General features: G+C 43.5%; 1 protein-coding gene across 3 annotated transcripts in view; it reads right to left on the reverse strand.

Moving 5' to 3' along the window:
• The window catches only part of PDE4B (phosphodiesterase 4B), a 219,516-nt gene that overhangs the window by 108,932 nt on the left and 98,501 nt on the right, over positions 1–12,083 (reverse strand). The window lies entirely within an intron of this gene.

The raw sequence follows: 12,083 nt of genomic DNA on the forward strand, positions 1-12,083 counted from the left end.
GCAGGATTAAAAGAAAACCTTGAAGTGACAAACCCGAAACAATCAAGAGGTAACATTTATTCATTTAGGAGCCTTTAAGAACTTGAATGGCCATCAAGGTGCTGCTGTTAGCCCAGTTGTAAACAACATTTGGCCACAAAGGCTGAAGGACTGTCACTACCACCACCTGCCTGTACCTTGGCAGTACTTTCCTCTATCGTTAGCACCAACTTGTAGCCAAATACTGTTTGCTCTACAATAAACTACTGTATAAAACTCAACATAATGTTGCTTGATTGATCGGATTAGCTGTAAAGTTTTTGTAGTCTGGAGTAAAAAGCTTTCTCACACCCCAGGAAGATGCTGGACCAGCGGAGATCCACTCGTACAAGTGTCAGCAAGAGCTTGGTTGCTTCAGCCAGCGGGATCAAGAAACACGCGTGTCCTGGTCTTCACAACGTCCACTTTCCAAATCTTTATATCCATAAATATAAAGACATGGCCTCAAGTTGCACCAGGGGAGGTTTTGGATGGATATCAGGAAAAATTTCTTCATGGAAAGGGCTGTCAAGCCTTGGCCCAGGCTGCCCATGGCAGTGGTGGAGTCGCCATCCCTGGAGGGGTTTAAAAGCCAGGCAGACGTGGTGCTGAGGGACACGGGGTGGTGGGGCTTTGGGCAGTGCTGGGTTGAAGGTTGGACTCGATGATCTTAAATGTTTTTTCCAACTGAAATGATTCTATTCTGTGCTATAACTGTCCAGGAGCCAGAATACAGAAAGGCTCAAAGAGTCAACTGCTCTGGCTGTTCGCCGGCACGACCTTCCCCAGCAGAACCGAAGGTAAACGCCTGCATGCGCTCTGCAGCCCCAGCGCTGCGCTCCCAGCAGACCCAGCCACAACGGGAAAACAGCTCAAGAATCAAAATCCTGACATCAGAGAGAGTAGCTGGATCCTTTCAGGAGAAATATAAATATGGCCTGAGGAACTTGGTTAAAAGGAACTGGGTAGTTTAGTTTAAAATAGAGCGGACGATTCTGTTCTGCCTACGATTCAATGTTTTTCCCGTAGAAAATCTCTATATCGTTTCAATTAAAAAGATGCCAATTGAATTCGACAAAAAAAAAAAAATAATCTGAAAATATACATGGAAAAGACTTGTGTTAAATTCTACTGTGAAATTGATATTTTTTCCTAAAAAAGAAGTTCTAAAGAATTGTAGAATTATTTATTCCACAAATCTGTAGTTTTATATCAATCCCTAACTCTCTTGTTAATTTTTAGACTTGTAGAAATCGTAGGGTATTTTTGCTACGAACTGGACAGATTATAATGTATCAAAAGGTTATTTCTGTTAAATTCTAGTACTAGGCTCCTTGGGGGAACTGGATCATTAAAAACGAGATTTACAAAATTATAACTTCATGTTTCACACAGCAAAACTGAACCTGGGAGTGAAACTCTTTCGCAGCCCTTAACTGGTATTTGCCATTCTCTGGAGATTCTCTCACTTGCTTCTGATAGATTTTCCTTTTCCTTGTATAAATGTTTTAAAATGAGAAAGATTTATTCTCTGCCCATCACGTCTTTTTGATTAAACATTACACTGCAGGGTTTTTTTCCACAATAAATAGAGCGATTTTCAATAAAAGGAAGCATCGTGACACTTGTGAGTTGAATCAGTTGAACAAACAGAGGTAAATCACAGGGAAGGGAATTTGAATGCTTCTATGGATAAAGATCGTTGTGCTTAATGTTGAATATGTGCTTAAGTTTCTTGCTGAAACAGGGTTTTCATCTCTTCATGACCAAAGCACTGCCCCAAGAAGAATCACAGCTACAGAGAAGAGTCAATACAGGGATGAATCTCAAGTCACCATTTGGAAATGTAAAGCGCTGTACTGAAATACGGTACTTTCTTATTACTGATTTATACTCTTATTATACTTTAAAAGGAAACTATTGTGCTGTAACTGGAACATATGCCCTGAAATGATTCACACCAAATCAGAAGCAGCTAGTCGGTCAGACTGGAGTGGGCAACCTATGGTGGGGTCAGTTACTGGGCAAGTACTGGGGGAAAAAAGAGAATATGAAGTAATGGGAGGTGGGGACGGCAAGAAGAGAAAAAGAGACTCCAGTCTAAACTTCACTTCATGTTATCACACAGAAATAGACGTGCGTATGCAGACACGGCTGCTGAGTCAGCAAGGTAAGACCGTGGTGGTTTGGATTTGGGAGGTACGTGTGTTTTCACAGAGGACCCCCAGATGTTACCACAAACGACAGTAAAGCTGGTATTTCTATTCAGCAGGAATTAGTTCTGTCATATATTTAGGACAAAATATAAACAGCCTTTTGGGCAGAAAACATCATAATGGGAAAAAGAAGATGATGAACATCCCATTGAAGATCCTACTGTGGCCTGCTTGGAAAAGTTACGGAGTCTACTGCGTCTGTAAGTCCGAAACTGTTTCAGATGAGTAAAACTACCATAATATACAAGTTAACACAGACAGCCTGGAAAGAAATCTCATTATCTTTCCGATGGGGAGCTGGGAGGCCATCTTCCCTTTACTTCTACAGAAGCTCATTCTATTAAAGACCAGGACTTAGAGTCACGTTGACATTACAAATAGAATAGGTACGACCAGGCTGAGCAAGGTGTCCTACTTGTGGACTGAAGCCACTACTGGCAAGATAAGCACTACTCGCCTTTCTATTTAAGTTGATTTGAGACGAATACATCCTCTCCCTTCTCCAGTCGGGCGTGCTTTGTGCCTGCCTTCGAAGGAAAAGGCTGAAGGACTCCAACAGAGACAACACGCAGCCCAGCGTCTCCTGCATTTTTGGTGCTTCTCTATTATTCATGCAGCAATTGAAGAACAGTGTGTCATCGCAGAACTGTTACCAATGTTTTCATGATCAACAGCAAATGTACAGCCCCGAACTGCCACAAAGCCACGCAGATTTAGCACGGTCTGCAATCATCATAAACAGGCACTTGTGAAACGCCCTTCTCCGTTCACGTTACAACACTCTTGTATGTACGGCGTGTCAGGATCCCACTGCTTGAAGCAAGAAGCGGTGGTTAACTCAAAAGCAATGACCTTTTCAAATGTCAAGGTGTGAGTGGTTGGGTGTTACGCGTACACCCCCAGCCCCCCGCTTCCAACCGCAGAAAGGCTGGCCAGCTGAAATACAAATTATTGCTGCAGTATGTGCAATGTATCGCTACTTTTCCCCAAAGAGCAGGTTAGATATTAAATTCTCTCTCTATTCTGAAAGCAACTGACACAACAGCAGAAAATTCAGAGATGGATCTCGTCCCCTAAATGAGGCAATTCAGGGCTGATAAATGACACTTCTCTGCCTGCCTAAGAAATGCTTCGTTAGAAGTGCAGCTCAACCCCTACTGTTCAGGGAGAAAAGATCCACTTACTTAGAGTTGTGTTGGATCCTAATATCATGCCTCTGCCTCTTCAGCTCCTCCTAAACAACGGCTGTATAGAGCTCTACGTGCTGCAGAGACACAATCTACCTGCTGAGACAGAAAATTGCCCCAGTTGTCACAGAAAATACATATACCGGGAAGCAGCTGGTGTGAAAACCATCTTGTTTTGAACAATGGGAAACTGAGCTTCATCAAGGTTTTCATTCCTCCAGTCTCTAGGGTGTATCAGATTCTATTCTGCAACAGATGACTTAACATTACGGGTGACATAGACGGTAAGTCATGCTATATGTCACATAGAAGGTAAGTCATGCTATATGTCAAAGTCATTGATGTGCATAAATGTAGCAGAGGGCAATATGGACCACGGAACCATCCCTTATTTGGCGCACAACAACAAGACCAGCCTGTGTCAAGAAGATTAAGCAACTACAGTTCCCTCTGTTCTTGCATCATATTACAAAGTCACCGAGGATACCGGACAATTTTTCTGTGGTGAATCAAAACCGCCACCAAAATCTCAAACATGAACATCTGAAAACCTCAAACCAGGACACCTCTGAGGCTTCACAACTCCAAAGAGCGCTTCCAGTGGTGAGCAGTCTTGGTTGTAAGATGGATTTGTTCCTGAACTTTGGAGAATGGAAACTTGGACTGAAGCTGATTTTTCTCTAAGTCCCCCATGTGAGAAGCACATCTGGAAGACATTAGCTCCTATGTTGGTGTGTTTAGACATAAGAATTGGACAAAATGGTTTCTAGGCCAGTGAATAAGTATTTTTTTTTTTATTTGAAGAGCAACTGAGAACTGTTACGTCTGATATTAGCTGAAAATTGTATCTAGTTAATGGAATCAGAAACAAACAAGTTGAATGTCATTTCTGCTAAAGAAAACAGTAACATATAGATTAATGTTCGTCTAATTGTACATGACAGTAATTCTACCGAGGGGGGCTTCCAGTGACATTAACAAGGCTGAGTGGGTTATTAATCTCACAGTAGCCCCTCCGTGGGATTTCAGCTTCACATGAATAATTCAGCTTGTTTAAAAAAAACAGCTTAATATGTATTTTATTCCAACTTTTTCATTATGAATTTTCTCCTCCCTGCGCTCGCTGCTTTCAAAACTGAAAAGAGTAAATTATTGTGCTTTCAGCAATATTCTTCTCGTGGCGCACCAATTTTTAACTCTTTCTTTACCTGAGGGAAGCCAGTACGTCTAGTTGCCCTTGACTTCAAGGAGATCTTGTTAAAATATCTGGAAATCTGTCGCAGAAAGACTAAGATATATCAGCAATAGTTGGGAGATCTGGCTGAAGTTAACCACGAGGATAAAGTCATATTTTGCCAACAAATAATTAAACTTAACTGGTTACATGTCTCCAACACACCAGTCGGCGTAAGTAGGGCACACTGGAGCAATTATAATACTTGTTAATAAAAACACAGTTCTACTTTTGAAAATTTCACTCAAGCCCAACCTCACCACCACCCACATGAAACAGATCTTTCCGTGCAATACATACACTAATCATTTTAAACCCTCGGTTTTGCTAATTTCCTGGTAGCTCATTATGAAGTTCATTATGGATTCATTATGGATTTCACAAAGCTAAAAATTTAGCATAAATAAAATGCTGACAAACTGTAGTGCTTTAATACTGAAACGTAATAGGAGTTTTAAAAAGACAGAATCATAGAATTACAATCAGAATCGTTCTGGTTGGAAGGGACCTTTCAGATCATCGAGTCCAACCATCATCCCAGCACTGGCCAAACCCCCACTACCCCGTGTCCCTCAGCACCACGTCTACACGCCTTTTAAATCTCTCCAGGGATGGCGACTCCACCACTGCCCTGGGCCGCCTGGGCCAATGCTTGACGACCCTTTCAGCAAAGAAATTTTTCCTAATATCCATCCTAAACCTCCCCGACACAACTTAAGATGACTAAGGACAGATGCTAAAAAGGATAATTTAAATTCAGAAGAATCAACTCCAAGAAAACAATCCACACAAATCTGCCAGTTTCACCAGTAAGGTTATTCACGTGGTTAATATTCTGGTTTTGCATCCCTCCGTAATGCCTGCAGTCTTACTTACCACTCCACCTACTTCCCACCCCAACTTGTTGGGATCCACAAATCGGGCTTCTCCAATCCAGCAGCCCCTCGCAGGAAAGCTTAACACAGGAATCCCACTGAATTTGGCAGCTACCCACGCTCGGGACAGAGATGCAGTTTCCTAGCAGGGAATCCCAAGCCTGGAGCTGGAGAACTACTGGTCAGGCCGGTCTGCCCAAACTGTCCCTTGGGAAGGCGGTCCATGAAGAGCTGGAGGCAGCAAGACGCACTTTGCTCGTTGACTACCAACGATGGCAGCCTTCAAAACAGGGATCAGCTCACCACATCCTAATCAGCTAATCCTTGAAAACCAGAAAGGCAATTTGCTATAGCCACACTTTAACAATATTAAAAGGTATTTTAAGTTAAACCCTGAAAAAAAAATCTTTAGTCAAACAAATGCAATAATAAACTGTAAACTTTTCTATTTTTTGTTTGTGACAATTTATTGGCATTAACATTCATTATTTCAAACATGAGTAATATAAAAATATGAAAATCACATACTAGGAAAGCATCAAAATGACAGCAGAAGCAAATACATAACTCTAAAACTAGACTCTACTCTCCGTAACAAAGTAGAGCTCTTTTCCATTGCAGCAAAGTAATATGTAAACTAATAATTTAATGTGAACTGGAAGGTGTGAGATAAACTAAGAATTAAACAACACTTTCATACTTCGAGTAAACTTTACACCTCCCATGCAAGCATAAATTTAACAGACAAAACATCTGGAACTGCACAAGGATGTGAGCCGATGTAAGGTGTGGAACTGGTTTATCAGAATAAAAATTAAGCATCCCAATGTGTGCTGAATATAAAATTCACTGCGTATCTATGAACGAACACAGCCAGAACTTACGGCAAGCCTATTTAGTAACAGTGAAGTAACACAGAAGAGTTCCTAAGATGTTGCTATTAGTTAAGACAGTTGAAGTGATGATGAAGTGAATGATCATGAAGTGATCAAGTGACTCAAGTGATGAAGTGATGATGAAGTGATGATGATGAAGACATTTGACTTAGCCCCACCAAAAGACGTGCTCTTCAAGCTGACAGGGTACAAAGCTCTTCTGTGGTTTTTCACAGGACTTCAGCTTTCCTGAACGTGGCCAACCTCTGTTCAGCCTCGGCCGGAGGTCAGAGATCAGAGTCATGATATTCAGAAATGCAAAAAATACTTTTGTAAACGAAAGGAGTTTGCCTTTTTCTCTCCCTTTCAAGTCCCGCAGCCAGCCCCGAGCTCGATTTAGCTGGTTGAGTTGGGTGGAGGAGCAACCCATGCGCAGCAGCCCTGGGCACAGCCTGAGCTACCGCTGCCATGTTGCTTTGCAAGCACAAGTTAAAAAAAAAAAAATAATAAAAAAGAATTATTCCAAAGTAACTTAATTCCCGTAGGGTTCAATGACCAAGCTAGTGACATAAGACCAATTTTAAAAAGCACTTTTTGTGAGACAAGCGCCTCCCCCGAAGCCGTCCTGCGTATGCTCGATCCACACCTGGCAGGCAGGGATACGATCACCAGAGGCTGACCAGATGCAAACTGGAACAAAAAGGTTTGGGCTGGCTCCTCCTGCCCCCTCCCCCATCTTTATTTTAAATCTCTACAGCACAGATATACACATACTTATATGGGGGGAAAAATCTGCTGAAAAGTTTACCTTATTACCTTATATTACAAAATATTTTCCAAATCAGCACGTTATGAGAGTTGTGAAATGAACAACTGAAGACTTTATCAGTGTATAGTGAAAACAGGCAATCCAGGGATTTTCTAGAAAACCATAAATGTACCCTTCTCTAGTGGAAACGAACACTAACTCCCAGCATCCTCTCGCAGATTAAATAGGTATCAACATCCTTAAACCTTCCCAAATGTCCCTGCTGCTCTTGAATCCATGGCACTGCATTATTATTCTGAGCAAGACACTTACAAAAATCAAGAGCTCTCTTACCATTCGTATTTAGTTTTCACGAGCATACGCAGATCATATAAGAAGAAAGAGTGGACTTGACTTGAGCAAGGATTTGGTACATGGAGCCAATTCAAAAGGGGATCAAATTAAAGCTTACAGACCTCTGAAACAATTTCTTCTGCCTTTGACTGCTGTACTTGATGCCTAGTCAGTAAATTCTGAGGTCAGAACACTATGGGATTTTACAAAAGAGGGATTTTCTCTGCAGAACCATATACTTTTCATCTCTGTTACTGCAACAAAAATAAAGCAGTAGAAAGCATGGTTAAGGATCGTAAGGCCAGACTGGTGCCTAGACATCCCTAGGTCAAGAAAAAAAAATAAATCAAACTTTTACTTATATACTCCACTACTCTTCAGAAAGAAACAAGGATTCATGTCCTAAGAAGTTTTAATTTTAAAGATAGTAGTACTGCTAATAACAGTAAGCAATGTTCGGTGGTGGTTGGGCAATGAAGAAACAGCACCGGTCTTCAACTTGGTCTTTGGCAGAGAGAAATCACAGGAAGGTGTTAGGAAGAGCGCGGGGAGAACCAGCAGTTGCCTGTCACAGATGTGTAGATCTAAGGGAATACCAGCAGGGCTTGGCAGAAGCAACAGGCGAAGCACTTGTTGGAAAATCTCTACGCCTGAATTGCCAGGAGAACCACCAGCCACTTTTCCAAGGCGAGAGGTTCAACTCCGAAGAACGGCACATCACTAACCCCTCAGCTCAAAGGAGAATAATGCCGGGATCCAGGCGATGGGGAGGGGAGACGCAGCGCTGCGGACGCACCAGAAATAGTTACAGTGAGCCAACTTTCAGGTGAATACCTGCAACTTTCTCCTCCCATTTGACACGTTCATTTGCTTGGCAAAAGCTATTTGAAACTACCGGTCCCAAGCCCACAAAGAGGGTGAAGCCGAAGGGGGAGGCGGTGCATTAGGAGGAGAGGTTTGCTGAGGAAATCCATCTGGCGGGTGAGTCCAACATCCCCTTTCCAATGACTTCTTATTCTATCAATTAACACCATTTAAAATAGAGTCATAATTATTCATCGTTATGGCCCGGCGCTAGCCCCGTTACATTCGGTACATTTGACAGCACTAGTCAGTGGCCATCGCAGCCCCTGGCGCAGCCCTCGAGCAGAGAGAGAAGCTAGATCTATCCTTGGAAACCCATTCAAGAAAATCTTTGCGTCTTTGTTTACTGCCTCTAAACTTTTAAAAAAGCGACTGGTACAATCTAACCGGTAGAAAGAATGGCTGAAAACGAGCCATTTGCACCCCATCAGTCAAGCAACGCGCAGTCTAAACATTTTAAATACAGTGTTCACGAGAAACCCACAGTGACATCTGCGTGGGCGTTTTAATACATGTGGTAAATAAAATGCGTTCAAAAGATCTCTGCAAATGCCTGCGATGGAGACTGCTGAACTGGGAATTTGCTGACGGGAAGCGGATTGTGAGATTTGGTGGGATTCCACCAGGAAACCATAAAACCTGTATTACAGTGCCTGCCCCCACAGAGGCCTGCGGAGACAGAGCTCGCCGTTAAAAATACACTGTCGAGCAGCGGCGGCGGCTGGATTTACCCAGGAGTCTCCAGTGAAAATATGAATTGGGGTTTTTGCGTTTTGTTTTTTTTATCAAAAGAAATCCTTCAGAGCTGATGTCTGTTTTCCCCTCATTCAAATCAAAAGAAATGCAAAACAAAATAAGCAGCTGGCATGTATTGGAACTAATACCACGGTGATAAAACCACAAGAAACTCAACTGCCAAAATGAGAGCTCCGGCCTCAATGCACATCAAGGGGATTCCAGAAGAGATGGAAGAATTCACCTTCATTTTTGTACATAGGTGCTGTAATTACTTTTCCACGGAACTACTGCATTGTTCATGGCACTACATTATACAATATGGATAAAATCTTATTTCTCAATACAATCAAGATACAGTCACGACCCTTTCTGCTGGTCCGAAGCTCAATGTGCACATCATTCAGCTATCAAAACTTGAATTAAAACAACACATAAAGACGAAAAAGAAAATTCATTTTCTGCAGCTTACTGTTAAATGCGGTAAGGCAGAAATGTAATCTGCCTTAATCTGTAAAATACTGGGGATGAAGCATTTGAAAAACTGTAATTCTACTAAATTTTAATTGATATAAAGGAAATATAAGACCTAAGGAGGGAGGAAGAAGACAAGTCCCTAGTCTGGTCTAGGACTGAGCGTCATAGACCTGCTCATCATGGGACTTAAGCACAACCTTTTCCTCCCAGACATGGCAAACATAGAATCACAGAACTGCCCAGGTTAGAAGGGACCTTTCAGATCATCGAGTCCAACCATCAACCCAACACTGACAAAAACCACCACTACCCCATGTCCCTCAGCACCACATCTACACACCTTTTAAATACCTCCAGGGATGGCGACTCCACCACTGCCCTGGGCAGCCTCTTCCAATGCTTGACAACCCTTTCCATGAAGAGCTTTTCTTAATATCCATCCTAAACCTCCCCTGGTGCAACTTGAGGCCGCTTCCTCTTGTCCCATGGCCTGTTCCTTGGGAGAAGAGCCCGACCCCCCCTGGCTGCCCCCTCCTTTCAGGGAGCTGTAGAGAGCCAGAAGGTCTCCCCTCAGCCCCCTTCTCTCCAGGCTGAACACCCCCAGCTCCCTCAGCCGCTCCTCACCAGACTTGTGCTCCAGACCCCTCACCAGCTCCGTCGCCCTTCTCTGGACACGCTCCAGCCCCTCAATGTCTTTCCTGGAGCGAGGGGCCCCCCAAAACTGGACACAGCCCTCGAGGTGGGGCCTCGCCAGTGCCCAGTACAGGGGGACGGTCACTTCCCCAGTCCCGCTGGCCACACTAGTGCTGGTACAGGCCAGGACGCTGCTGGCCTCCTTGGCCACCTGGGCACACTGCTGGCTCACATTCAGCCGCTGTCAACCAACACCCTCAGGTCCTTTTCTGCCGGGCAGCTCTCCAGACACTCTTCCGAAAGCAACACCCACTCTTCTCCAGTATTCTTCCCACTCTTCTCTGCTACTACAAAAGCAACACCACCCATGTCTGGCTTGTGACACTTTAAGAGCATAAAACACCCTCACGCCAGCCCTTCTTCTGGGGGAAAAGGTGCAAACCGAGCCCCCTGCTAGACTGAAACAACTCTGTCCACTGCCAGAGCTGTAACATTTATTAAAATGTTGGACTGCTTTTCCAAACAGCAAGGTGACGGCATACTTCCATAGCAATGCCCTCCCATTTTTTGTATGCCGCAGTATTTGACAGCAGTCATTTAATACCCCCTGTAGGATTTTATTTTTCCACTTGACTGCAAATTTTCAAAATGTATTCAGTTTATTTCCCCCCAAATACATGATAATGCTTATGCTAAAGAACTCTCAGTTCTTGTCCTTCATTTTTAAACCATGCGTAACAGGCAACGCAGCTATGGAAGTGTGTCTTTTTCCTTTGAGATGGTCTACAAAATGTTATATTAACAGTCCAAATCCAGCCAGATTTGGCAATGCGTAAGCATGGCAAGGCCAATGATGGCAGTTCTGGACATAAGCGTCTATTAAGCTGGGTCTCTGGAGAACACCGGAGTACGTAGGTCTGCACGGGGAAGGGAGATAATGCTCTGGGGGGAGCAAAGAGGAGCATTTTGCCTCCCTCTGCAGTACGGCTGCCAATAGTGCAACTGCACTTGGGACCGTTACAGTTTTAGGAGCCCTCTGGGAGCCAAGAGACGATATCTGGAGCCAGGGAGAAATTCTCCTACCAGCTCAAACCCCCAAGGAGTGCCATGGAGAGGAGACTGAAATTCCTCCATACAGTGACCAGCCATAGGATTGTCCAGAAGTTACATGGACAAGTGCCCTGCGATTGCAGAGAGGGCACTGATGACATCTTTAGTGTTGTCGTCTTTCTTCCTGGAGCAAAATACAGATGTTTTAAGTTTGTTACAGGGGGCTGGAAAATGCAGTGGTGGTGTGCGGGCACTTTTGGATTGTCTCTGCAAAGGACTAAATGTGATGACTCAAGCGCTCTCTTCCAGCTTTCCTGTCCATCAAGACGACACTGGCAAGGCTTCTTTAATTTTCTAGGAGGGGATTCCTCCTCATGCTCTTTGCTACCGTGGCTAATGCAAGAAGGAAAACTACCTGCCTTGAAAGAAGAGGACATGATGCAGCTCCAGCATTAGGATGCACGAAGAACACTGAGTCACTCTCACCGAGCCGACTGCCACGCGTGCTAATGGAGAGGAAGAGCTGTCATCAGGTAAACACAATGTCAACTCTCAGTTAAAAGTTGTTGGGCAAACTACGGGCTAGGAACCATTAGAATGCTGTTGCCATGAGCTACAGAAGTTATTTTCATATAGACTGCAGCCCAGGTGGCAGAAAGAAGGCTTTTAAAAAGATATTAATTTCTAGGAACCAACGTATAAAATTTATTTATATCCCCTTACTGGAGGCAAATCTAATACAAAAGTAAAAAAGACAGTGGAGGACATTCTGATACCCTCACTGGTAACTCAGATAACAGCATTAGGTTTCAAGCAA

The sequence above is a fragment of the Chroicocephalus ridibundus genome, chromosome 8 (assembly GCF_963924245.1).
Source record: "Chroicocephalus ridibundus chromosome 8, bChrRid1.1, whole genome shotgun sequence".
Classification (NCBI taxonomy): domain Eukaryota; kingdom Metazoa; phylum Chordata; class Aves; order Charadriiformes; family Laridae; genus Chroicocephalus; species Chroicocephalus ridibundus.